General features: G+C 38.5%; 1 protein-coding gene across 2 annotated transcripts in view; it reads right to left on the bottom strand.

The window, feature by feature from the left end:
- LOC136042535 (probable tRNA N6-adenosine threonylcarbamoyltransferase) overlaps positions 1–12,392 on the bottom strand; it is a 45,232-nt gene that overhangs the window by 15,857 nt on the left and 16,983 nt on the right. The gene's annotated exons all lie outside the window — the stretch shown is intronic.

Genomic DNA, 12,392 nt, shown 5'->3' with positions numbered 1-12,392 from the left:
AATGGGACACAAATAACGACCGGGACATACAAATGACTCTCGGGACACTCAAAGATTAATTACAGACCGGGACGCCGGGACACAAATGACGACCGGGACACCGGGACACAGGGAATATAAATGACGACCGGGACGCTCAACGAGAAATTACAGACTGGGACACTGGGACACAAATGACGACCGGGATACTGGGAATATAAATGACGACCGGGACACAGGGAAATAACTACAACGGGGACGCCTGGGGCGCAGCGTTAACTTAGTAAAGAATAATGTATATGGCATTAATAGTTTTCTTCATGGGTCACAGTGTAAAATGGTTTTCGAGTAGCTCATTCGATCTCAATTCCTGAGTCTCAGTGCCCTGATTTTGAGTCAGAACTGCTTGGAGGATGACATGACACCTCTTTGGTGTCCCATCAACCAGGTGTGCAATTTTGGTGTCCAGGATATACAAACTCTGCAAAACAGAGGCCTCATAGATACATTGTAATATAAAAGGGTGAATATTTTGTACGTTATTGAAATAAGGCTAAAAGTCACCCCTTTGGCCTTTTCCCTCTCCTTTTCTTTAAATCTCGTAAGATCGAGGGTCAAAAGTGAAGCCCGCCTTCCCTTTAATTCATATTCTTTCAGTTTCTTTTCAGATAAAAAGATGGGGTTATCTTGCTTTGTTGAAGTCAGAGCCATACAAGAATGTTCAGTGTGTATAATTGGAAATCTGTCAATAGGAATTCTGTATGAAAGGGGATATTTATACAGAAGATCTTGTCTATATAGCTAAAACAAAGGAAAGGGAGCTGGGGCTACATATTTATATTTTAGCCGTGTACTTTAAGTAGCAAAATTAGAAAAGATGGACTTTAAACAGGGAAATTGGAAAGAAAGCTGACTGGTTAATCTATTCTAATCAGTGTAAACTGTGTGAAACCAATGGGACTGTAGGGATCTCTTTGGCCATTTGAAAAGAAATCTTCAATTTATTTCTCGGCAAAGATCATGGGTTATTTTGTTGAACTGTAATATTTTGGATTTTTTTAAAAACTACGTCGTCTCCATGTGAAACGCACCCCTTCCTCTATATAAACTTCTTTGTATTCCAGGAAAAGGGGTGGGTATCCCTTGTGTTAGTTTAAATTACAAAGTTGGAGTGGGAAAATTTCAATGTGTCAAAGCAGGGCCGGATCCAGGATTTTTTTCAGGGGTTGTTCGCTCCTCAACGCCTCGCCTTTTACGCTGAGGTTTTTTATTGTTTTAAAAAGTAGAACTGTGATAAAGAGGCAAACTTTGGCGTGGGGAGCGAGGCGTCGAGGAGGGGACAGCCCTTTGATATACGGAATAATTTCTGTTCGTTTTGAGTTTTAATGTCGCTCCTTACTTGCAGTTAAAAAAAAACTTTTTTTTTAAAATTTAATTTCTGAACGTTTTTGAATTAATGCATGTTTTGATTTTGGCTCACCGCACATGAATAATTAAAACGGAATTTGCATATTTTTTTTTTTTTTTGGCTAAATGGCTTTCTCATAGTTTTGATCTGACGATTTTGATAAAAAAAAGGGATGAGGGAGGAGGCATAATGCCCTCCAACTTTTGGTTACTTAAAACTGCAAGTAGAACTTTTTTGGTTAACGTTTTTATTAGTAATAATATACGTAAATTACGAATTAGCCCACGTAACGAACTTGTATATTTGTAAATTTTTATCGGGTATATGAAGGGGTTCGAGGGGATTCGCCCCTCGTCAATACCTCGCTCTTTACACTAAAGCTTGAATTTTGTCCCAGTTCTTTAAGAATGACCCCTGAATCACAAAGGCCGTAGAATAAATAGTTGAAATTGCTAAGAATAATTTAGCGTAAAGGGCAAGTTATTGTGGAGGAGACGAAGCCACTTATGTCCGTAATATTTTCTATTTGTTTCAAGTTTTAATGCTGCTCATTCCTTCCAGTTGAAAAGACTGTTTTTTATTTATTTTCTCATTTCTCTTCATGGAAATTCTGTTCCCTCAAGATAAATTCCTCCATGGAAAGATCCTCCCACTAAACCTCCGACCCACCCCAATGCGAAAAAAATTCCACCTGAAAACGTCTGTACACTTCGCAATAACCATTACTATACGTAAACAATGGTCAAAGTTTGTAATTTGCAGCCCCTCAACCGGGGACTGTGGGGAATTAAGTCGTCCCCAAAGACATAGTCATAGGTTTTTCGACTATGTTGAACAAAATGGCTATCTCAAAATATTGAACGGATGACTTCGGGGAAAAAATGAGCGTTGGAGGGGCCTCGATGCACTAAAATTTTTTGGTCCCTTAAAAAGGGCACTAAAACTTTCAATTTCCGTTAGAATTAGCCCTCTCACGACATTATAGACTATTGGATCGATACGATCACTCCTGGGAAAAAAACAACAAAAAAAGCAGAAACAAACGAATAAATAAACACGCATCCGTGATCTGTCTACTGGCAAAAAATACTAAATTCCACACTTTTCTAGATAGGAGCTTGAAGCTTCTCCAGTAGGGTTCTTGGATATGCTGAATCTGATGGTGGGATTTCGTTAAGATTCTATGATTTTTAGTGGGTGTTTCCCCCTATTTTCTAAAATAAGGCAAATTTTCTTAGGCTCGTAACTTTTGATGGGTAAGACTAAACTCGGTGGAACTTATATATTCAATATCGGCATTAAAATGTGATTCTTTTGATGCAACTATTGGCATCAAAATTTCGTTTTTTAGAGTCGGCTACTAATGAGCCGGGTCGCTCCTTACTACAGTTTGTTACCACGAACTGTTTGATATTTCGGTGAATATTTATAATGGCTAATCCTGTCAGTTTAGAGTTTTTCATTAGTATTTCCTCTTCTATTCATCCTAAAATTCTCGAATTAAGACCAAAATCGTCAGAAAAAATATGAACTCTAATAAAGATGCATGTGGGTATTTGCTTCAAACTAAGTATACGAGTCGAAATACTCCTTAAAAATAAATAATTATGTGTATATCATTTTTGAAGTTGATAGGTATAGATTGTTGATTTAAATTCTCAGGGTTCCAAGCTGTGGTAGATTTCTAATTAATTTTTTTTAATCTTGAGATTTTCAGATATTCATTTCAAACGTTTGAATCTCGATACGTCTGTTGAGCACAAAATAAGAATTTAAAATTTGAATCAGATTTAGCATTTTCCATATCACTGCATTTTATTTTCCTCTTTTTAAGAGTAATTGGACAATATCCGGGCCCTTTCTTCCAAAACATAAAAGTTCAATAGTCAGTAAAGAGAAACAAATATCTTCCCGTCAATGATTGGATCCGACAAAGTAAAAAAAAAATTGTTTATTTTGCTCTTTTGATGGGGCTTGAACGAGATATACTATATATCCCGGGTAAACTGGAGATACAAACAAATACTTTGCGTTAACAGATTCCAAATGTTGTTAGATCGGAAAAGTGAATCTTATGGCGCTAGTGGAAACTGGCACTAGTGTTGGAACGTCATCTAGCGCTCGTGACTTTGTTTGATCCAGAACTGCTGCACACTTGTCGTTTTTCAATCGCAAAAGGGGGAGGGGGCAAAGAATTTAGAATTCTGCCCCAGTAGGCCTTTCAAGTCCACTAGCCTATTTAATTTTCCAAGATTTTTCCAAGCTTTTCTTAGACCTACTCTATGCTTAGGGCTACTATCTTTGGATGTGGACTTAAAATAATTCCGGAAAAAATGCTGAGTAATTATTACTTAGAAAGAATTTCAGCTTTAATTCTATTACATTGTACATCAGGGTATATATTTGCACGTTAGTGAGTATATGTGTATGTATGTGTATATGTGTGTATGTGTATATGTATGTGTGTATGTATATGTATGTATGTGTATGTGTATATATATATATATATATATATATATATATATATATATATGTATATATGTAAGCCCTATAGATAGGTAGAGTAGCTCCATAGGAGGCTTAGGCCAAGTAGGACCTTGTCCCAGTGGGGCCCATAATAGAAACTGGGAAACCCTCCCCTGGGGGTCATAATTTCAGGTGGAGGAGGAAGAAGGCCCCTCAAATGTACACTCAGCAGGGCCAACTGCCGTGTTCACGCGTCAGATGAGTTACAAACCTTCTCCCAGTAATGGGTTAAATTGCATGGTGAAGCAGAACACCATCGTGGGAGGATCCTCTATAGGAGGACAACTGCGGCAGGGCGTAAGATCCAGATTTATGGACAACGGCCTCTGTAAAGGGCTGCCTCGACCCTTTCGGGGTACCTGCAAGACTGGGAAACTTGCGGTCAATTTTTCCCACTTGAGGAGTGGCGCCCCTCGAGGAAATTATAGCCTAGTAAACAACACAGCACTCGTACGGGATTCTGATTATTGAATAATTTTCTGGGCTTGGTTTGTTTTGATGGGCGTTTTCGGGCTGAAAAACCTCTTCCTAGCTAATTTATCTACTATGGGCTGCCTCCCCGTAGTAGCATAATATTTGTAGGCATGAATATATAATGAGTCGGAGGTAATAGGCTTGGGACTGTCTGTGCAGGATTTCGACTCTTGTTGATAGAAGAGCATCGCCAAGTGTTGAAAACCATGTTGTGACCAAGATGGGCCCAGGATTGCACAAAGCCTCCAACTTACTGGAGGTCCCAGGGACTTCTTGCTGTCCGGTTCTAAGCCGGCTTAAGCGCTTCGGTGTAGACTTGAGAAGATATGTTGGTCCCCATCCTGCACTGGTATCCGGGATCACTGCTTTTCTTGAGGCCAAAATAATTTCAAAGATTTAAAGAACATGAAAATTGGAACTTGGAATGTTACGACGTTAAAAAATGACTATCGCATCGACATTTTGACTGACGAATTCAGACGGTTTGAACTGGATTTATTAGGAGTTTCAGAAACTCATATCCCAGGGGTAGGAAGCATGAAATTAGGTGACATAGAATTTGTTTACTCAGGAAGGAAGGATGGGGTACATAGACAGGGAGTAGGGCTCATGATGAATAAGGAAGCTGCTAAGTCTTGTTTAGGCTGGGAAGGTATTAATAATAGAATACTAATTGCTCATTTTATGACTAAAAAGTTTAGGGTATCAGTTATAGTAGTATATGCCCCCATTGAACCAACTGATGGAGATACTAGTGACTCAGATGAATTTTACTTACAGTTACAGGAGCAAATAGACAGGGTACCAGGTAGAAATATGGTGTTTTTGCTAGGAGATTTTAATGCCCAGGTTGGTAGAAATAGGGATAGATGGTATCCTAGCCTAGGTAATTTTGGCGTAGGAAAAGAAAACAGTAATGGCTATAGGCTTTTGCAATTTTGTAGGTATAACAACCTAGTTATAACCAATACGGTGTTTGGTCACAAAATGGCCCATAAGTTGACATGGTATTCACGTGATGGTAAGACAGCAAACCTTATTGATTATGTTATTGTAAACAGAAGACTAGCAGGATCAATACAAGATACTAGGGTGTATAGGAGTGCCGTTATTGATGTTAAAAGTAAAGATCACCATCTAGTAGTGTCTAAGGTTAATTTAAAGCTGAAATTTCGGAAGAGTAACTCCCTCCCGGGAAGTTATGATGTTGGTAGACTTCAGGATGAAAATTTGAGAAAAAAATTCCAGGAACAGTTGAGTACTAAACTTGAGGGTTTAAAATTTGACAATGTGGAAGATGGATGGAATAATTTCAGAAAAACAATTTGTGAAGTTGCTGATGGTGTCCTAGGGAAGAGTGCTAAGACAGCAACTAGGAATATTAGTGAAAAAGCTTTAGGTTTAATAGAGAGTAGAAGGGGTTTGTATAAGAATTATCTGAGCGATAGGTCGTATGAAAACAAAAGGAATGTAAAGAAAGTAGAGAAAGCATTAAAATATGAACTAAGGAGATGTGAAATGGAGGCGATGGATAAAATTGCTGAGGATCTGGAAGATGCGGCTAGACGGCATAATAGTAAAATATTATACTGGCATGTTAATAAATTGAAAGGGAGTAGCCGATCCGGACTAGTCCCAGTTAAAGATAGAAATGGGGTCACAATTAGTGATAAGGAAAAAGTTAAAGAAAGATGGGTGGAACATTTTGAGCATGTGCTAAACCGAGATACAGTTGCAGGAAAAGATATAGATGAAAATGAAAAAGTTTGTGATACCTTGGATGTGAAGGAAGATTTGTTTAGTGAGGAAGAATTAGCGACAGTACTAGAAGGATTAAAAAATAATAAGGCTCCAGGTGCTGATAGTATGATTAATGAGTTCCTTAAATATGGTGGCTCTGAGGTTAGGAATAAGCTACTGAAGATTATGAACATGATTTTTGAAAAAGGGGAAGTACCCAATGATTTTAGGAAAACCTTAATTAAACCACTGTATAAGAAAGGTGACAAGAGTGAATGTCGGAATTATCGAGGCATTAGTCTGGTCTCTGTAGGTAGCAAATTACTGAGTAATATGATACTTTTTAGACTGAGACATGCTGTAGACAAAGTTTTAAGGGAAGAACAATGCGGTTTTAGAAAAGGTAGAGGATGTGTCGACCATGTTTTCACTCTTAGGTTAATAATTGAGAAGTCCCTTCGTTGTCAAACACCTTTGGTCCTTAGTTTTATCGATTATGAGCAAGCTTTCGATTCTGTTGATAGAACAGCGTTAACAAAGGTCTTATCGTTATATGGTATACCAGAAAAATACATTAAAGTGATTTGCGCTATGTACGAGAATAATACTGCTGCGGTTAAGGTAGGAAATGAGGTTAGCAACTGGTTTTGTATTAAATCAGGAGTTAAGCAGGGTTGTGTTCTATCCCCCTTTATATGGATCATTTTGATGGACTTCGTCTTAAGGAGCACAGGAAAGGCAATTGGAGACCATGGAATCAAATGGGGAGGAAGAACGCTCCTGGACTTAGATTATGCTGATGATTTAAGCATATTAGATGAAAGTGTGAGCAAAATGAATGAATTTTTAGAGGTTTTACGAGTTCAGGGTGCTAAAATAGGCTTGAAAATTAATGTTAAGAAGACTAAGTCACTAAGGTTAGGAATAAGTGAAGATGAACAGGTGACCTTAGGTAACGAAAAGATTGATCAGGTTGGGAGCTTCAGTTACCTTGGTAGTATTATTAGTAAAGATGGTGGGAGCAGTGAAGATGTTAAAAGTAGAATAGCTAAAGCTCAGGGTGTTTTTTCACAGTTAAAAAAAGTTTGGAAGAATAGAAAGATAAGCCTACAAACCAAGATTAGAATATTGGAAGCTACAGTGATGACAGTGGTCAAATATGGCTCTGAAGCATGGACACTCCGAAAAGCAGATGAAAATTTACTAGATGTTTTCCAGAGAAATTGCCTACGGATTGTTCTGGGTACCCGGCTGACTGACCGTATTTCAAACAGTAGGTTGTACGAAAAGTGTGGTTCAATCCCGCTTTCTGGGGCTATAATGAAAGAAAGGTTGAGATGGCTAGGCCACGTTCTACGGATGAAGGATGACAGATTACCGAAGATTGTCCTTTTTGGCCAACCGTCTGGGGCTACACGGAAAGCAGGTCGTCCTTGTCTGGGTTGGGAGGATGTCATAAATAAGGATTTAAAGGAAATGGGAACTTCCTGGGAGGGTGTAAAGAGGGAGGCTTTAAATAGATTAGGTTGGAGGAGGAGCGTGCGTAGCTGTGTTGGCCTCAGGCGGCTTGGTGCTGCAGTGAGTTATTAGTAGTAGTAGTAGTAGTAGTAGTATATATATATATATATATATATATATATATATATATATATATATATATATATATATATATATATATATATATATATATATATATATATATATATATATCTATATTCACAGGTGGGACGCAGGGACACAACTACAATGGCGCGTAACTAATATGGCACGTAACGACTTACGCGCGCAGGGGGGCTTGGGGGGGGGGCGAAGCGCCCCCACCAACTAGGTGTTGGGGTGTAGCGAAGCGCCACCCCAACAGCTAGTTATAAATAAAGCCGTGCATGATCCAATTTTGAGCTTTCTCTTTCGAGTAATAAAATCGGGTAACAATTATGATGAAATAATTGCGAAGGCAGCTCAGTATTTAAAAGCTGATGAGCTAATCAAGGCAGAGGAAGGATTCTGACAGTCAGTCAATAAGTCAACTCGTCATTCAGATCGTGTTAAACTCCAAGACTCAGTCGCAGATCTTATAAGAACCACCCATGCTTGCTACAAAAACAAAGAACTCCCGAAGTTCGTGATATATGAGCCGGACAAGGTATTCATACTTTCAGGGAAGATCACAACCACACTGAATCGCAAGATTAATGAGCTTCGTTCAAAAGTGAATGATCTTAATGGACACATAGGCTTTTTCAAATCTACTTAAAACAACGATAGTGTAACTGCAGGTGCAGCGAATCCTAATGATGTAGCAAAATAATTCTACTCTGTGAATCTTAAACAGCCTCAAAAATGACTTAACAAGTCTAATAATTGTAAAAATTATTTTAAGAGCAATGCCATCGATTAGCCTACTCGTCTCATATCCTGAGTCTGTAGTCACTCAGCAAAGAGTGGCATGTGGTAATTGATGATAAAGATCCAGCTAAATCTCTTGCTGATGCGCTAAACAGCACTATAGACACTGACGCCAGGCTGAAGATCCTTATGTATGCGATATTATTAAACAGGTTCCTGATGAGGTTTCTCCACATGATTTGTCTTCCATGATTCAGAAATGTACAACAGCCGAGAATATCCGGCAAGTTCACTTATACAAGCTTGTTTTTGAAAGCAAGGACGATTTACAAGCACCAATGGGTAATCCTATAATCCTCAACTACGAGCAGTTGCTTATAGATATACATCAATATTTGCCGATGGGGTGTTTTCAGTACCAAGAGCACGGACATGCTGCTAAGAAATGTAATAATACTTCTCGCTGTTCTCGTTGTACTGGTAACCATGCGAACACAAAAGATACATCCTGTAATTCTACACTGATTTGTGTTCTCCTGTTAAAACTCAATGATAAAATCTAAGTTTTCACTGTCCCAGCCAAGTTTTATAGCAAAGGCAGAGTTTCAACCGGGCTTGCAGTACTAACGAGTTCCCAGCTCTTGGCATCCCTCTTCGTCGAGAACGAGTGGTTGTTTGGTGTAAAAGTTTCAAATCTGGTGATATATTCCTGCAATAAACCGACTGATTATAGGGATCATCCTTATGAAGGAAAATTATCTCGGTCTACAGCATAGGTAGCTAAATCTTTGCAGTAGTGTGCCCTTGTATCTCATCACGATATCGTTGAGGACGTCAACTGTAGTCTCTCAATGGCAGACCAGTCAAGAGCTTAAATAATTTTACTTAACTTGTCCAATCTGACTTTTGTCCTAGATGACCATTCGTTTACGTATATCCACAGCCCAGGAGATACTAGCTCCCTTGCTCTGTTCGAGTAATGTGACAGTTAAGGGTTTAAGCTATGTTGAGTTTATTGTTTCAATATCGGAACATTTATCAATCGCAACTGTTTCGTTACTAGTTGTGTTTCCTTTGCAAATAAGAAAAAAATGGAAGAGGTATTTTAAATATGATTGGAAGAAAATTAATATGAGCGCGCATAAGGTTGAGCCCGATGCCATACTCGGAAAAATTAAGGTCTGCAACTGGTGCAACAATCCTCAGGGCTTCCGAAATCAGAGAAACACATTCAAATCAATATTTACTATAGCAAAAACACAGATGCAATTCGTTGCGCCATTCCTTTGCACAAATTACGTCCAGGGTCAAAAACACCTAGTTAGTCACTTAATCTGGCCTTACAAAAAAAGCTGTAAATCCTCTAAATTTTGGTGCCAGATACAGAATGATTGTGCGATCACGATATAGAATGATCTGGAACCGTTAACGATTTTAGGTTGTATGCTAAGCATCATTTTGCAAAGTGTCTCGCCAACTCTAAACATCAAATTATTGACCTCAAGAGAGATAATTTCGCAACCAATCCATATGAGACCTGAAGGTTTATAGGAGAAAAAAGAGACCAGAAGGATTGTCTCAGAGCTACCAAGTTAGTAACTTCATCAATTATTTCACAAGCAAATTTTCTCCTCCCCTTCACCCTGATCCTGCGTTAGAATACGATTAGGAATCTTTATTAGCAGTCATTTAAAAAGTCAGGTCGTTGTTTAATCAGATTTTGGTTTTGACAGTGGTATCATTCGTCTTCAAAAAAGTTCCCGCGTGAAAATGACTACTTATTTGGTTTTTATTTACAATATACAAGTTACAAGCTTCTGCAGGATATACAGTTTTTGTGCCAAATTATTTTCAACTCTGATATTGTTCCCGAATCTTTCTTTATTGATATATTGACTGATGATATAAAAAATATAAAGATAACCGGCAGTTCTGCTCTTATAGGCATATAATAGTTTCCTTTGCCCGTAGTAAGTTGCTGGAGACATTAGAGATAAAGGACGTAAATAGAGTTTTTGCTACCCCTGGCTATTATTTTGGTATTAAGGAAGATCGTAGCCAAGAGCACGTGCATTACCTACTTGCTAATGTTCTGATTTATATAGAGTGGAGCAGTGAGCTCATCGTTCTTGCAAACTATCCACAGCCCAGAAACTACTAGCTCCCTTGCTTCCATGCTCTGTTCGAGTGACTGCATAAAACTAGGATATCAGAAAGTTCAGTTATCATCTTGCATTAAATACCTTGGTTTTCCAATAGCAGATAGTGTGAAATCGACGTTGGCAAGATGTTTCTTGTGCTTTCGACTCTGACCTACATTCTCATTTATTGTATAGTACGTACCACCGTAGTCTTGATCGCTCACTTTATCGAGTGTTTAAAAATATGTGCGCTAGCTAATGTGTTGCCTTGAAAGTTCCTACCAATGATGATTATGTTATCTGTATGGCTAAAATTAGAGTTTTAAAAGGAATGCGCCACGGTAGGGTAACTCTGCCCCCCTTGTACAATAATAGTGCAACTAAACTCCAAAAAAAGATTAAAATTAGTTTTATTTTATAAGGATCGGAGCTTTCCATACTCAATTACGCTAGCAAAATACTCATACTCAATTACATTGTGTCGCCTATTGAGGAGAATTTTTATATTCTTAGTAAGGAATATGTCAAAATCGGTCTAGACCTTAAAGCGTCGAAGAGCTAGGTTCTTACTTTCGGTAAACCTAAAGGTAATGCTGACTGCGTAAAACTAGGATATCAGAATGTTCAGTTATCATCATTCATTAAATACTTGGCTTTCCAGTAGGAGGTATTGTGAAATCGACGCTCCTCTTCACACATCTAAGCGATAAACTTAGAAATGCGTTTCCATACTAGTCCGCTATAAAACCTACTATATCAGGAGTATTTTCACCTGTGCTTGAAACGCTTTTGTCATGCCACTTATCCTCGCATTCACTCCAATTTTAATATTTGTACAACTATTGATAAAAAGTTATCCGGTCTGTATTTTTAATTTTTTGGAGGGAGTTAGAGGGGGGAGACCTAAATTCTTTTAAAACGCTTAGAGTGGAGGGACTGGGATGAAACTTGGTGGGAAAAATAAGCAGAAGTCCTAAATACGTGATTGACATAACCAGAACGGATCTTCTCTGTTTGGGAGAGTTGGAGGGGGGGGAGAGAGTTAATTCTGAAAAATTGGAAAAAATTACGTATTTTTAACTTACGAAGGAGTGATCGGTTCTTAATGAAATTAGAAGTTTAGAAGGATATCGTATCTCAGAGCTCTTATTTTAAATCCCGACTGGATCTGGTGACGTTGGGGGGAATTGAAGGGGGGACCTAAAATCTTGGAAACGGATCTGCTCTCTTTAGGGTTGGGGGGAGGGTTAATACAAAAAATGAGGTATTTTTTTGACTTACGAAAGAGTGATCGTATCTTAATGAAATTTCATGTTTAGAAGGACCTCGAAACTCAGATCTCTTATGTTAAATCCCGACCAGATCCAGTGTTATTAGGGGGGGGGGACCGGAAATCTTGGAAAACGCTTAAAGCAGAGAGATCAGGATGAAACTTGGTGGAAAGAATAAGCACAAGTCCAAGATAGGTGACTGACATAACCGGACCGGATCCACTCTTTTTGGTGGAGTTAGGGGGGGGGAGTAATTCGGAAAATTAGAAGAAAAGAGGTATTTGTAACTTACGAACGGGTGATCAGATCTTAATGAAATTTGATATCTAGAAGGATCTTGTGCTTTAAAACTCTCCTTTTAAATCCCGAACAGATCCGGTGACATTGAAGGGATGTCACCGGATCCCTTCCTTTCCAAGAAAAATGGAATCCTTGGAAAACTTGAAAATCGAGGTATCTTACGAATAGGTGATCGGATCTTAATGAAACTTAATATACAGAAGAATC

Source organism: Artemia franciscana, unplaced genomic scaffold (genome assembly GCF_032884065.1).
Source record: "Artemia franciscana unplaced genomic scaffold, ASM3288406v1 Scaffold_1424, whole genome shotgun sequence".
Taxonomy (NCBI): Eukaryota; Metazoa; Arthropoda; class Branchiopoda; order Anostraca; family Artemiidae; genus Artemia; species Artemia franciscana.
This window is presented reverse-complemented; position numbering and strand designations above follow the sequence as displayed.